Source organism: Rhineura floridana, chromosome 19 (genome assembly GCF_030035675.1).
Source record: "Rhineura floridana isolate rRhiFlo1 chromosome 19, rRhiFlo1.hap2, whole genome shotgun sequence".
NCBI lineage: Eukaryota > Metazoa > Chordata > Lepidosauria > Squamata > Rhineuridae > Rhineura > Rhineura floridana.
Genome location: NC_084498.1, coordinates 21,687,356 through 21,700,453, shown reverse-complemented (window position 1 = coordinate 21,700,453; position 13,098 = coordinate 21,687,356). Strand labels below are relative to the sequence as shown.

Here is a 13,098-nt window from a genome sequence, read left to right as displayed (position 1 = left end):
TTCTGGCCTTCATGACTACAAAGAGGTGTTTTATTCCAGGTCAAAGTACCTGTCCACCTGCATTGCTTATGCGGTCTGGCAGCGAGTCTCCAGATTCTCAGGCAGAGGTCGTTCCCATCGCCTGCCGCCTGATCCTTTTGGCCGAGGGCTGGGGCCTTCTAGATGTTGTTGGACACCAACTCCCATCAGCCCCAGCCCACTGGGCCAACGGTTGGGGGGATGGTGGGAGTGAAATGTCCAGAAATATCTAGAAGGCCATAGGTTCCTCAGCCCTGCTTTAACTGGAGATGCCTAGGACTGAACCCAGGAGCTTCTGCATGTAAAAAATGTGCTGAACATCCCAAATAAACATAAGGGATGGGCCTACTGGGCCCGCCCCGACCTCCAAACGTTCATAGCAACTTTTATTATTATTGTTGTTGTTGCTGCTGCTGCTGCTGTTGTTGTTATTATTATTAAAGATCTCGACGTGGTTTACAATAGAATACACATGGTACAATAAAAAGATAGCAAATTAATTTACAAAGCAAAACATAAACAATATCTATATCCATAAACATATCCATAAACACAGTATAAAAGTCAGAATTCACCAAGGGAAGCCCGTAAGCCACCCTCCACGCTGTATGAAAGTGTCAGAAGACTGAAATTATGTTGGCCATGGAGGAGGGCGACAAGCAGGTGAAAGGTTATCGCAGCTGGCATGCCGCTTAGGGAGATGCCTTGTGCCAAGTCAGGCCATTAATTCTTCTAGCTCAGCATTGCCTGCAGCAACTGCCAGAGGCATTCCAGGATTTCAGAGAGGGGTGGGGACATTTATGGTCCCACCTGGAGTTAGGGATGGGTGAGAATTTCAATTCAGTTCGCATTTCAAGCAGAATTTATGAAAGTTGCAATTTCCAAAACAATATGGGAACCGAAACACAGCCATCCCTCGAAATTCGCATTTATTAGAATTTCGGGATGCAGTTTGCCAACTAAACAACACTTACAAAAATGCATACATTAGGGGAAAGCGCGCATCAAAATGAATACCTGAATGAAAATAACATGCAAAAATGAGAAATGGCTTGCAAAAATGTGCACTTTTGTTACTTGGAGAAATTTGCACTCAAACGGTGGAGAATTTTCATGAGGATTTAAAAAAAAAAAATTCTCAGATCGCTGTAGAAATGTAGAGAACTGAATTAAAAATGGGAAAATGGGGAACTGAGAGAACCGAAAGAGACAGATCTTTCCATTCCTACCCGGAGTTGCTGGGAATTGAAACTGCAGTCTCCTGCAAGCAAAGCAGATGCACTTTCTCCCGAGCAATGGGCCCCTTCCTCCCTTTGAGCAACTGTGCTGCGGCAAGTTTCACTAACCTTCATTCTGCTGCAAATAACACGGCTCTAGTTCGAGACCAAAAACACTCCTTTCTCTCCCAAGCCTCTCGTATGTGGCGAGGCTGGCCTGACGCGAGGCATCGCAAGAGCAGCAGTAGCCAGTCGGGGTGATGAAAGCCCCAAAAGTATCTGCCGGGAAGAGACCGCCCTTTCAGCAAAAGGTCAAAAAACAACACTCTGCTGAAAAGATGTTAACAGGCTTTGGAAAACTCCAAAGAGTGCCCTTAGTACTGGTCTCCTTGCTCAGGTTTCAAGTCACATAAGTGTCCGGAGCCGGCATCTGTTAACTCCCGTGCACAAGGGAAGCCAAAGCTGAGGTCACTTTCAGACGCAAGGCTTAGGGCAGGGGGCTGGGAACCCTTTTCAGCCTGAGGGCCATATTCCCATCTGGGCAACCTTCCGGGGGCCACGTGCCGGGTTGGTGGATGGGACTGGAGGCAAAAGTCATTCAAGCACTGCATTTTACCTTTGTACAGCAGGCTAGTTTCTAGTAGGGTTAGTGGGGAAGTTCAGTTCGGTTTATCCGATTCATATTTTCCAAAACGATAAGAACGGAAACACGGCCATCCTTCAAAATCCACACTTATCCAAATTTTGCGATGTAGTTCTCCAACCAATGTTTACAAACATACATATATTAGGGGGAAATGTGCGTAACTATAAATCTATTAGGGAAACTAACACCAAAAAAAATGCATTATGTTAGAAGAAATTGCTTGCAGAAATTGTGGAATAGTCTCCCCGAGGAGGTACGCCTGGCACCGACACTATGATCTTTTCGGCGCCAGGTTAAAACCTTTCTCTTCTCTGAGGCATTTGAATCTAAGTTATTTATGTAAATGTTGTAATTGGTATTTTAGATGATGTACTTTTATATTTGTTATATTGGTCTTGTAATTTTATTATTGTATATGTTTCTATGTTTGCCGCCCAGAGAGCTGTTTGCTAGTCAGGCGGGATATAAGCTGAATAAAATAAATAAATAAATAAATAAATGTATCCATGAGTCAAAACTGCATACAAAAATGTGTTTCGAAGGAGAAATTCACACTGAAATACTGAAGACTTTTCACGAGGATTTAAAAAAAAAATCACAAATTGCTGCAGAACTGAACTGAAGGTTTGGAAAAACGAGGAAATGAGAAAACTGAAGCTGACAGATCTGTCTATCTGTCATTTCTACATATACTCCTAAACCTCTCGCTATCCTCCATCTAAGGCAAGCAACATTAACAGAGATAAGCGACACATTCCGGCCAGGCAAAACCACTAAAGGGAACGTGCAAAGCAAGTCTGGCAAGGGGTGTGCCCTGAGGAGAGTCCCAAGGGCCAGGCATTTGGCCTCTGAGCCAGCTAGTTCCTCATCCCTGGTTAGATCCAGTAGTGTAGTGGCAAATTCAGCAGTGCAGGGTCCCTTCATGATAGTCATGGCCACGCCCCCTCACAGCCATGCCCCCTTTCCACTTTTCTTCATCTCCCTTGCTCTCCATGTTGTCTCCTAGTCCACGCTCTACTACAACAGACATCCCTAAGAGCCAATCAGCACGAAAAGGGAGAGTGTGTTAGCTACTGAGAAGAGTCTTCTCAGGGGCTGACTCACTTCCTTTTACTCCAAATGGTTCCAATCAGCACAAAAGGGCAAGGACTCTTCTCAGTGATTAACATGCTCTCCTTTCATGACGATTGGCTCATAAATAGGGGCCTGGCTGGGAATCTGCTCCCCAAAACATATGGGGTCTACAATCCCCACCCCACAGCCCTGGTTGACTACACCCCTGCTTAGATCACCTGTGAGCCTTTTCGTTACAAACTGGCTGAATTGGATGTGGGTACGCATCGGACACTGCCCTTTACCAAATCAGACCACCGAGCCTCCGACAGAGGGGGGATCTGGAGAAGGGCCTCAGAAAAAGATCTAAGGGTCTGTGTAGGTGCATATCGGGGCATGGTAGAGCCAGAGGGCTCCTTCAGACAACCTGTTCATTGAACATTCATTTCAATTTGTTTGCAGGGTGTTTATGCTGGTATAGCACAGTTGGGAGGACAGCCTGGCTGGGAGTCCAGAGTCTGTGAGTTCAAATCCCTGCTTGTGTCTCCTGGGTGTGAAGGGCCAGCTAAAGATCACCCCCACAGGGAGGGGCTCAGGGGTTACGTGCCCTGCCACCTGTGCAGCCGTGGGCAAGGTGCATAGTCCCAAGGAGCCCAGTTGCCCCCCAGCTGGCAGTTGCGGCCAAGGAAGGGGCTGGCTTGTGCAGCTGTGGCAAGCTGAGCAGGCCCTAGCCAGCTGGGGAGGACTAGCCTCAGAGGGAGGCAATGGTCAATCCCCTCTGAATACCGCTTACCATGTAATAGGGTAGCCATAAGTCAGGATTGACTTGAAGGCAGTCCATTTCCATTGCAGGATGTTTATATGTCTTGCCATTAATCATTCTGCACTTTTCAATGCATTTCCCCATAAGAAGAGCTTGCTGGATCAAGCCAGTGGCCCGTCTCATCCAGCATCCTGTTCTCACGGTAACCAACCAGATGCCTGTGGGAAGTCTATAGTCAGGACCTGAGTGCAACACAAAGACCACAAAAAATCTATTTCTTTTAAAAAGTGAATTTATTGCACTAGGGCGTCAGAGTGCTTTAATTCACTTTAACAGTGCAAACCTAAATTTCCCTGTACATGCTTCAGTCCTATGTTCCAAGCACATCTTCATAGCCATGGAGGGTAGAAACTTAATTTTAAAAAAAGTTTATGCTTTGACTGTTAATCCGAGCAGGAAATACTGCTTTAGATGAACCAGTAGGCTGTCCTGGTATAAGGCAGCTTCCTGCGTCAGCATGATGGATACGCTGGTGATGTGCTTGAGGCTACTGTTGGGGATTGTTCAACTGCAGCCTAGTGCTGCAGAAACTCTAGGGCTAGGATCAAGCGGCATCGCTGGCAGCCTCAACAAGTGTTCCCTCACTCACGCCAGCCTTTGCACAAAGTGACTTGTGGCAGCTGGAGCCACACTGGAGCGCCTTTGATCGCTGACGTGATCGAGATTGACGGCCCTTCAGAGACAGTTTTCTTTTCTCTATCTATTCCCAGTGGCCAAGAACATTTAGTCTGGCCGGGAAAGGGAAATTATATTATAGAATTAAAGTTCATTTGCTGGGTCCCACTGGAAGTTATGCAATAATCACCGGCCTCCTAACGCTATTATCCAGCGTCTGAATTTTATGATTTTGGTGAGGTCATCTCCCACCCACCCAACTTTGTTACACCAGGTGCAAGAGAGAGGCAAAAATGGCCAGTTACAGAATCCTCAAAAGCAGAGGTCAAGCGAGGAGAGGGCACGGGAGGGTCTGTTTGGTCTCTAATGAACCAACTTTGGCAGAACGGCTGCTGGTGCTGGCAACGGCCTTGCACAGGAACAGATTGCCCTTGGTTCACCAGTGCTCTCTTCTGTTAAGGGGGGTTTTCTTTTAGGAAAAAAAACCCTCTTGTATGAACAGGGGGGAACCCCTGCTGTATCAGGCCAAAGGCCCATCAAGTCCTGCATCCGGTTTTTCATAAGGGCCAAGCAGATCCCTAAGGGATGACCGCAAGCAGGAGATGATTGCAACAGCGTTCTCCCCATTTGCGGTTACAGTATTCAGAGGTATACAGCCTTCAACAGTGGAGGCAGAACGCAGCCACTGCGGCTAGCAGTAGAGGTTGATAGCTTTATCTTCCATGAATTTGTCTCGCCCTCTTCGAAAGGCATCCAAGCTGGTGCCCGTCACTACCTCTATTGAGAGTGAATCACATACTTTAACTATGCACTGTGGGAAGAAGTGCCTCTCTCTGTCTGTCCCAAATCTGCCAACATTCAGCTTCATTGGATGGCCCTGGGTTCTGTCGTAGCTTGGATCAACAGTCCTTGGACTCTGTCATAAGCAGTAGTGTAGTGGCGAATTCAGAAGTGCAGGGTCCCTTCAGGTTAATCACAGCCATGCCCGCCTTTTTTTTTGCTGCTGGGTTGAGAATGAGATCCTTGCTAATGCCTTCTCCCACAACAAATGTCAGTAGGACCCAATCAGCATGAAAGGGGAGAGTGTTAGCTGCTGAGAAGAGTCTTCTCGATGGCTGACTCGCCTCCTTTCACTCTGGTTGGCTCCAATCAGCAAGAAAGGACAAGGAAGCATGTTAGAAGACCTCTTCTCGGTGGCTAACCCACTCCCATTTCATGCTGATTGGCTCACAGGATGCTAGAGACATAGGGACCCTGCTGGGAGCTTGCTCCCCAAAATGTAAAGGGTCTAAGATTCCCCCAAGACCCTGGATGACTACACCCCTGGTCATAAGAACCCAAGAAGAGCCCCAATGGATCAAACCAAGGGGTCATCTGGTCCAGCCCCCTTTTCTCACAGTGGCCAACCAGATGCCTCTGGGAAGCCAGGCCCTGAGCGCAAGAGCATTCTCCCCACTTACGATTCCCAGCAACTGACGTTCAAAGGCACACAGCCTCCGACAGTGGATGCATAAGTGAGCAAAATCTTGAACATTATGAAATGTTACGAAGTGTACAGACTTCTACTTGAGGATTTAAGAAGAGTGGAAGCTGTGGCCAGGAGCAACCAAAGCTCCCTTGGAGTATCAGTGCACAGATGCACACCTGCAGAATTAATCCCCTGGCATAAATTACATGGCTGAATTCCTTCTCCAGCTTCGCTGCCCTTTGGTGCCTTTCAAAGGTGCCCTTGTCCCTTTTGTGAGTGCAGGCCCACCCATTGCATCCGCCTCTTCCTTTTGTTTGCTACGCATTTCGTCCACGTGGCCTTCTTTGTTCCTTTTCAAAAGCTAAACCACAACCTCCACCTTGTTCAGTCTCTTAATAGAGAAGCTCCCCCACTCCCTGCAAGCCCTTAATCCAGCCTTTCCCAACTGGTGTGCCTCCAGATGTTGTTGGACCACAACTCCCATCTTTCCTGACCATTGGCAATGCTGGCTGAGGCTGATGGGAGTTGTGGTCCAACAACATCTGGAGGCACACTGGTTGGGAAAGGCTGCCTTAATCGTTCAGATCACCCTTCCCCAAATCCTTTCTTTTTTGCCTAACATCCTGCATGCTATAATGGAAGCCTGTTGATGCGGACAATAGCGAGACATTATGGATCCCAAGTCAGCAGGCTTGCACTCTCCACCCCTAACACAATTTGTTGGCCTGTAGGCTGTGAACTGACCAATGGCACTTTTCAATGCTAAAAGAGTCTGGGGAACCAGGGTGCCCTCGGGGCCATGGCCGACCCTATCATTGGGCACAGTGAGGCGAGCACCTCAGGCTACAGGATGGTGGGGCATGTGAACCTTGGATCCAAACCAGCAGGGCTCTTCTTAAAATCCTCAAGTTAATGCAGGGTTCCAGATAGATCCCTCAAGAATACGTAGGGATCGTCCATTGATATAGGCAACAGGAGTGTGAAATACAGGAACAAGAATCAGGGCTTCTCATACATGAGGATTCATCTCCCTAGCAAAGGTGCCCTTAGGTAATTTTAGGCTCTGTGTCATGAGCCCCATTGTTTCTACAGGACCTGGCCTAGAGTGGCAATCTCTGACAGAGGAGAGGGGGGAAGAGAGAATGGGGTTGAGTCGTGGCACCCCAGGATGGAGGGGGGAGGTTCTGCTGCTTTGACTCCAGCTGTCAGGGAAGGAGAAACAGATTTGCTGACTCTCCACTAGGTGGAGTAGAAATTCTGATTGGGCAGCTGGGGAAGCTGAGCTGGAACCTGGGGAGAGGGCAGAATACCATCCCATCACTGAGAACTAGGGATGGAAAGATCTGTCTGTTTCGATTCTCTCCGTTTCTCATTTTCCCAATGTTAAATTCAGTTCTCCACATTTCTACAGCGACCTGCAAATTCTTTTAAAAAAAATCCTCATGAAAATTCTCCACCATTTTAGTGTGAATTTCTCCAAATGAACACATTTTTTGCAGGCAATTTTGACAAATGGGCTTTCTTGCGGAGGGGGAGAGAAGGCCTCTTTAGACAGTAACGTGGATTATTTACAGTAACTTCAAAATGAATCCGCCACTGAAAATGAAATGGACTTCCCTCAAGTCAATCCCGACTTAGGGCGACCCCATGAATACAGTTTTCACGGTAAGCGGTATTCAGAGGGGGTTTACCATTGTTTCCCTCTGAGGCTGAGAGGCAGTGACTGGCCCAAGGTCACCCAGGGAGCTTTACGGCTGTGTGAGGATTCGAATCCTGGTCTCCCAGGTCGTAGTCCAACACTCTAACCACTACGCCACATTATTTACAGTAACTTCAAAATGAATCTGCCACTAATGCACTATTGTTGCCTCAATGACATGCGGCAGAATACACCCACCAAAAACAAAACGAAACGAAAAACAGCAGTCTGGAGGGGCACAGCCCTCAATTCCTTCAGATGTCGTTGGACTATCGCTCCCATCAGCCTCAGCCAGCACGGCCAGTAATCAAGGATGATAGGAGTTGTAGTCCAACAACATATGGAGATCAACTACCCCTGACTTATGCCATAAACTCTTGCAGTCCATTTTTTAAAAAAAATGTCAACTGGAGGCCTTCAAGAGGCAGCTGGACAGCTACCTGTCAGGGACACTTGAATGTAGATTCCTGCATTCAGCAGGGGGTTGGACTCGATGGCCTTACAGGCCCCTTCCAACTCTATAATTCTGTGGTTCTGCGATTCTAATCCAACAAGCAATCCTTCTATCTATTAACTACCCATTATCACAAGCTCAATATAGATGCCCTTCTGAGGATATTGATGTAAAACAATCTTCCTATAATTTCATATGTGTGTGTGTGTGTGTATATATATATATATATATATATATATATATATATATCCAATATTATTCCTAGCTGGAAGGAAAGGTCATCTTTAAATATTTCTCATTCCTTATTACAGTGACATATGAAATCCAAAATTGCTTCCAAAAAAACCAGAACAAGCATCTCAGTCCCGCTGATTAAAATTTGCTCTATTGATTAGTTCAAGTAAAGCAGCAAAACTTTCAACAGGAAGTGAATATATTAATCTGTCTGCCACTTAGTCTCCCAGTTACCTACCACAGAACACCTGTGCACTGTAGAGGATTCTTGGGTATTTTATTTCTACCCCACCTTTCCTCCATGGAGCTCAAGGTAGCATACATGGGCCTCCTCCCTCTCCATTTTACCCTCACAACAACCCTGTGAGGTAGGCTAAGAGGCCATGACTGAGTCAAGGCGACCCAGTGAGCCTCATGGCCGAGTGGGGACTCAAACCCTGGTCTCCCAACACCTTAACCATTACACCACACTGACTCTGGTATATTGCAAGATACATGCACAGTTTGTGTGGAGTGCTATGACCCTCACCATCACCTAGGGATGTAAGTAGTCATCAGTTTCTGTTCCAACCTGTGTTTGTCACATGCAGCCACTGCAGTTTGTCTTCTGGGGAAAAAACTATTTGTTTTACTGTCCGCTGTAGTGAGATTTTACATAATTATACAGCCACGAGAGTGGCTGTATTAATCACATGATGAAGTTACCATTATGTCATTCCACACTGTTCATTTCAATGCAAAGGAAACACAATGCAAACAGGGGAGGGGGGAAGGGTCATCAATTATATATCATTTGCGGACTGACAACAACAGCGAATACTAGTTTTTCCTATATTTATTTATGTTCTGAACATGGGACGAATAAGCAAATATCGATCATTTCCACTCCATCGGAATTCTCCAACATCTATGCCATCAACCCTCATGAACTAAGACAGCACCCTAATTGCAGCTGTACATGTGCATGTTTGATTATATAAGAAAAAAGGAGAAATAAACAACTAAAGCTTCTCCCAACAGAAGCCAACACCGGGGCAATTCAGAAAAGCTATGCAAGGGGCAATTCAGATTTAATTTATTCACCACTAATCCTCCAGCTCACATAAACAGAAAGCAATTAAAGGGATCCAACAACAATAAAACATTTTCTTTGAAGTTGCCAGGGACACTTGCTGAATGGGATTTACAATTCCATAAGCAGTATAAGAAGATCTTTGCCATGGCGGCATGGAAGGAAAACATAGCGACACATTAAAATTCTGTGCGGAAGCTTTTCTTCCTTTTTTTTTAAACATTCCACTTCGGGAAACTTGAAAAAAAAGCAGTATCTGGCAGCACTTAAAAGGCTCAAGTGTGGAAGCACTACTCTTATCTTCCAACAGACTGTGATATTCCTCTTTGTTCATGGAAATGCAGCCGAGAGATGGTCGTTTCTAGTTCAAACCCTTCCCCTGTACATCAGATGTGGGGCACTTATGGCCCTCCAGATATAACTGAATGCAACTGCCATCATACCTGGCCACTGGCCATGCTAGCTGGGACTGATTCGAGGCGTAGTGCAGCACCTGGCTCTGCAGGTAAGGGTCTCCTGCAGATACCACCTTATGAGAAGGTCTGTCCCACACACCATAGGCAGTGGACGTTAAATGTGGTGGCACCTACCCTTTGGGATTCTCTCCCCTGAAATATTTCACAGGCGCCATCTCTGTTCTCTTTTTCAGTTCTTATTGAAGACCTTCCTCTTCCAACAAGCCTTTTAAGTAGAGACCTTATCCCAGTCTCCATCTTCGTTGGAATTATTTTAAAGATCTTCTAAAAGATTTTTTTTTAAAAAAGATGTTTTAAAAACAAAGCATCTTAAAAATATCTTTTTACAAAATCTTTAAAAAGAAACCTTAAAAAGTAATTCCAACATAGAAGCAGACTAGAATAAGGCCTCTATTGAAAAGGCTTGTTGAAAGAGGATGAAATTAGAGGAAGATGTTTTATAGATGTTTTTAGTGTATTGTCGCCTGCTTGCAGCCTTGGGTTCCTTTTGGAAGGAAGGGTGGGATATAAATTTACCAACAAATACATATTAAACATCTGGAGGGCCAAAGGTTCCCCACACTGGCTGTACATGATCAACTCTACTTGTTTCTGCCTAGCCAATTTTTCCGTGAGAGAATCCTCCACAGAAAGATATTTTGAAGTCTGCGAGGCGCTGGGTGCCCTTACAACAGGCGTGGGGAACCAGAGGGCCACAGTCCCTTTTGTGCAACCTTCCTGGGCCATGTCCGTATAGTGGGCAGAGCAACAGCCCATAAATCTGAGCTTTGTACAGTAGGGTAATTTCTACTAGGGATGGAAAGATCTGTCTGTTTTGGTTCTCTCAGTTTCTCATTTTTCCAACGTTAAATTCAGTCCTCTACATTCCTACAGCAATCTGCGATTTTTTTAAAAAAAATCCTCATGAAAATTCTCCACCATTTTAGAGCAAATTTCTCCAAATAAACACATTTTTGTAGGCAGTTTTGACAAAGGTACACATTTTTGCAAGCCATTCCTCATCATTTCATGCCTTGTTGCATGTCATTTTCACTCCTGTATTCATTTTTATGCACACTTTCCCCTTTACAAAAATATGCATTTTTGTAAACGTTGGTTAGTTGGCGAACTGCATCCCAAAATCCTGATAAATGCGAATTTCGAGGGATGGCTGTGTTTCGGTTCTCATATTGTGTCGGAAATTGCGAATTTGATAAGTTTTGCTTGAAATGCGAACTGAATGAAAATGCTCACCCATCCCTAGTTTCTACACGCACCCCTCTCTATCCTCCATCCAGGCAAAAGTCATCATTAGAGTTCAAAGGCGCATCCCAGCCAGGCCAACCAAATAAAAGCAGGGGGTTGGACTTGATGGCCTTATAGGTCCCTTCCGACTCTACTATTCTATGTTTCTATGAAAGTGGAGCTCAAGAGAGTTGTGGCTGAGCATGAGGTGTGGCCAGGGGGGAGTCCTGAGCACCAACAGAGAGGCTTGCAAGGCTGCCTTTGCTCCCCAGGCCTAAGGTTCCTCACTCCTAGTCCAGAAACGAATGCCAGCCCAAGTAAAGCAACGGAAGAAAGTTTTGAGCTTCTGTTGTTGCTGGTTTCTTTTCTAAAAAAAGAAAGTCTGCCTCCTCTCCTGGCTTGAAATATGCCTGCTGTTTTGATTCTCTCTTCTGGGAAAATGGATTTATCGTTTCAGCGGCCTAATCCTATTGTGTCCAATCCTGCTTCCCTTTAATTTATGGCCGGAGGTTGGTATGAACTGATGGATTGCAGACTTTCCAGAGGGGGCTGAACCGCTTTCAAAATAACAAAACTGAGGTGGTAGAGATGGAAGAATATGACGGAGCCGTCCGGACGAATCACCTCAGTTAAAGCTCCTTACCTAGTAGGGATGGGTGAGAATTTCAATTCAGTTCACATTTCAGGCAGAATTGATCAAATTGATCATGCAAAAAGGCATGGAATGGTGAGAAAAGACTTCTCTGGGTGCTGGGAATTGTAGCTCTCCAAGGAGTAAAGTACAGGTCCTAGGATTTTCTTTGAGGGAAGCCACGTGCTTTAAAGGTATGGTGTGTACACAGCCAGAGACTCCATTGAGCCCAGTGTACTGTGTCCAGCACAGTGGTCTGCCCACAATCAGGGCATGAACTGAGAGCTAGTGTGGTACAGTGGTTGGACCAGGACCTGGGAGACCAGGGTTTAAATCCCCACTCAGCCAAGAAGTTTGCTGGGTGACCCTGCCACAGTCTCTCAGCCTAACCTACCTCACAGGGTTGTTAGGATAAAATGGAGGAGAACCATGTATGCCACCTTGAGCTCCTTGGAGGAAAAGTGCAATATAAATGGAATAACAAGAATAAAAACTAAAAGTGAAGACACTCACTCTGTGACTAGTTTTTGGAAATCTGTTTGTCCACCTAAAAATTGACACCCTGTCCTTCTGATGCATTAAAACACCGTCAACAGACAGAAACATGATGTACCAAATTAGGTGAACACCTTAAAATAAATAAAAAAAAGGTCTTCATCATCTGGCAAAAATCAACAAGGGAGGGGCCAACCAAATCTCATGGAGCAAAGAGTTCCATAATGACCAAACACCCATGAAAACACATCATCACACCTAAGCAAAGGCAGGAAAGAGAGCTTACTTGGCTACCTCCATTGCCTCCTCCAGCAGCCATCTAGCAGAGTTATTCTGGGCGGCCTGAGGGTTATTGACATCTGACCTGGTGAGCAAGACTTCACAGCTCTCGGAAACTTTCTGTTACAAGAAGGACTGCAGGTCAGTGGCAGATCACCTGCTTTGCATGCAGAAGGTCCCGGGTTTTATCACCAGGCAGGGCTGGGAGAGACTCCCTCCCTGAAATCCTGGAGAAATGATGCCAGTCAGAGTAGACAGTACTGAGCCAGATGGACCAATGGCGTGACCGAATATAAGGCAGCTTCCTAAGTCTGCTAGACATGTTGAGGATAAAAGCTCTCATCTTCATGCCCATGTCGACATCATTATTTTGAACAGTCCTTATTGGGTGTCCAACATACTGCCCCACTGACATAGAGCCACCGCTGTGTAACTAAGGCAATGTGTCACCGTGGCCAGGTACACTGCCACTGACCACGGAGCTTCTATGTGGTTAGCACGACCAATGAAACCCGCAAGTTTTGTGATAAAATGCCATTTTTCAGAGACGTACTGTTTCCAGGTCTCAGATGTTGGGGAGAAACAAGAAGAAAATCATTACTGTCTGCCAAAAAGGTATATTGGTCTACTAATATCTCTCTACTTTGGCAGGTCACGAAAAAGATATACATTGAGATTTTCAGTAGGGTTTCAG

At 45.7% G+C, this 13,098-nt stretch overlaps 1 protein-coding gene across 4 annotated transcripts in view; it reads right to left on the bottom strand.

Annotated features, from left to right (window-relative positions):
• Positions 1–1,513, bottom strand: part of NOS1 (nitric oxide synthase 1) — a 139,389-nt gene extending 137,876 nt beyond the window's left edge. For all 4 annotated transcript variants that reach the window (XM_061603482.1, XM_061603480.1, XM_061603481.1 and 1 more), the window contains exon 1: positions 1,365–1,513. The gene's annotated coding sequence lies outside the window, so the exon portion shown is untranslated. The remainder of the gene's footprint in view (positions 1–1,364) is intronic.
• Positions 1,514–13,098: the final 11,585 nt, after the last annotated feature.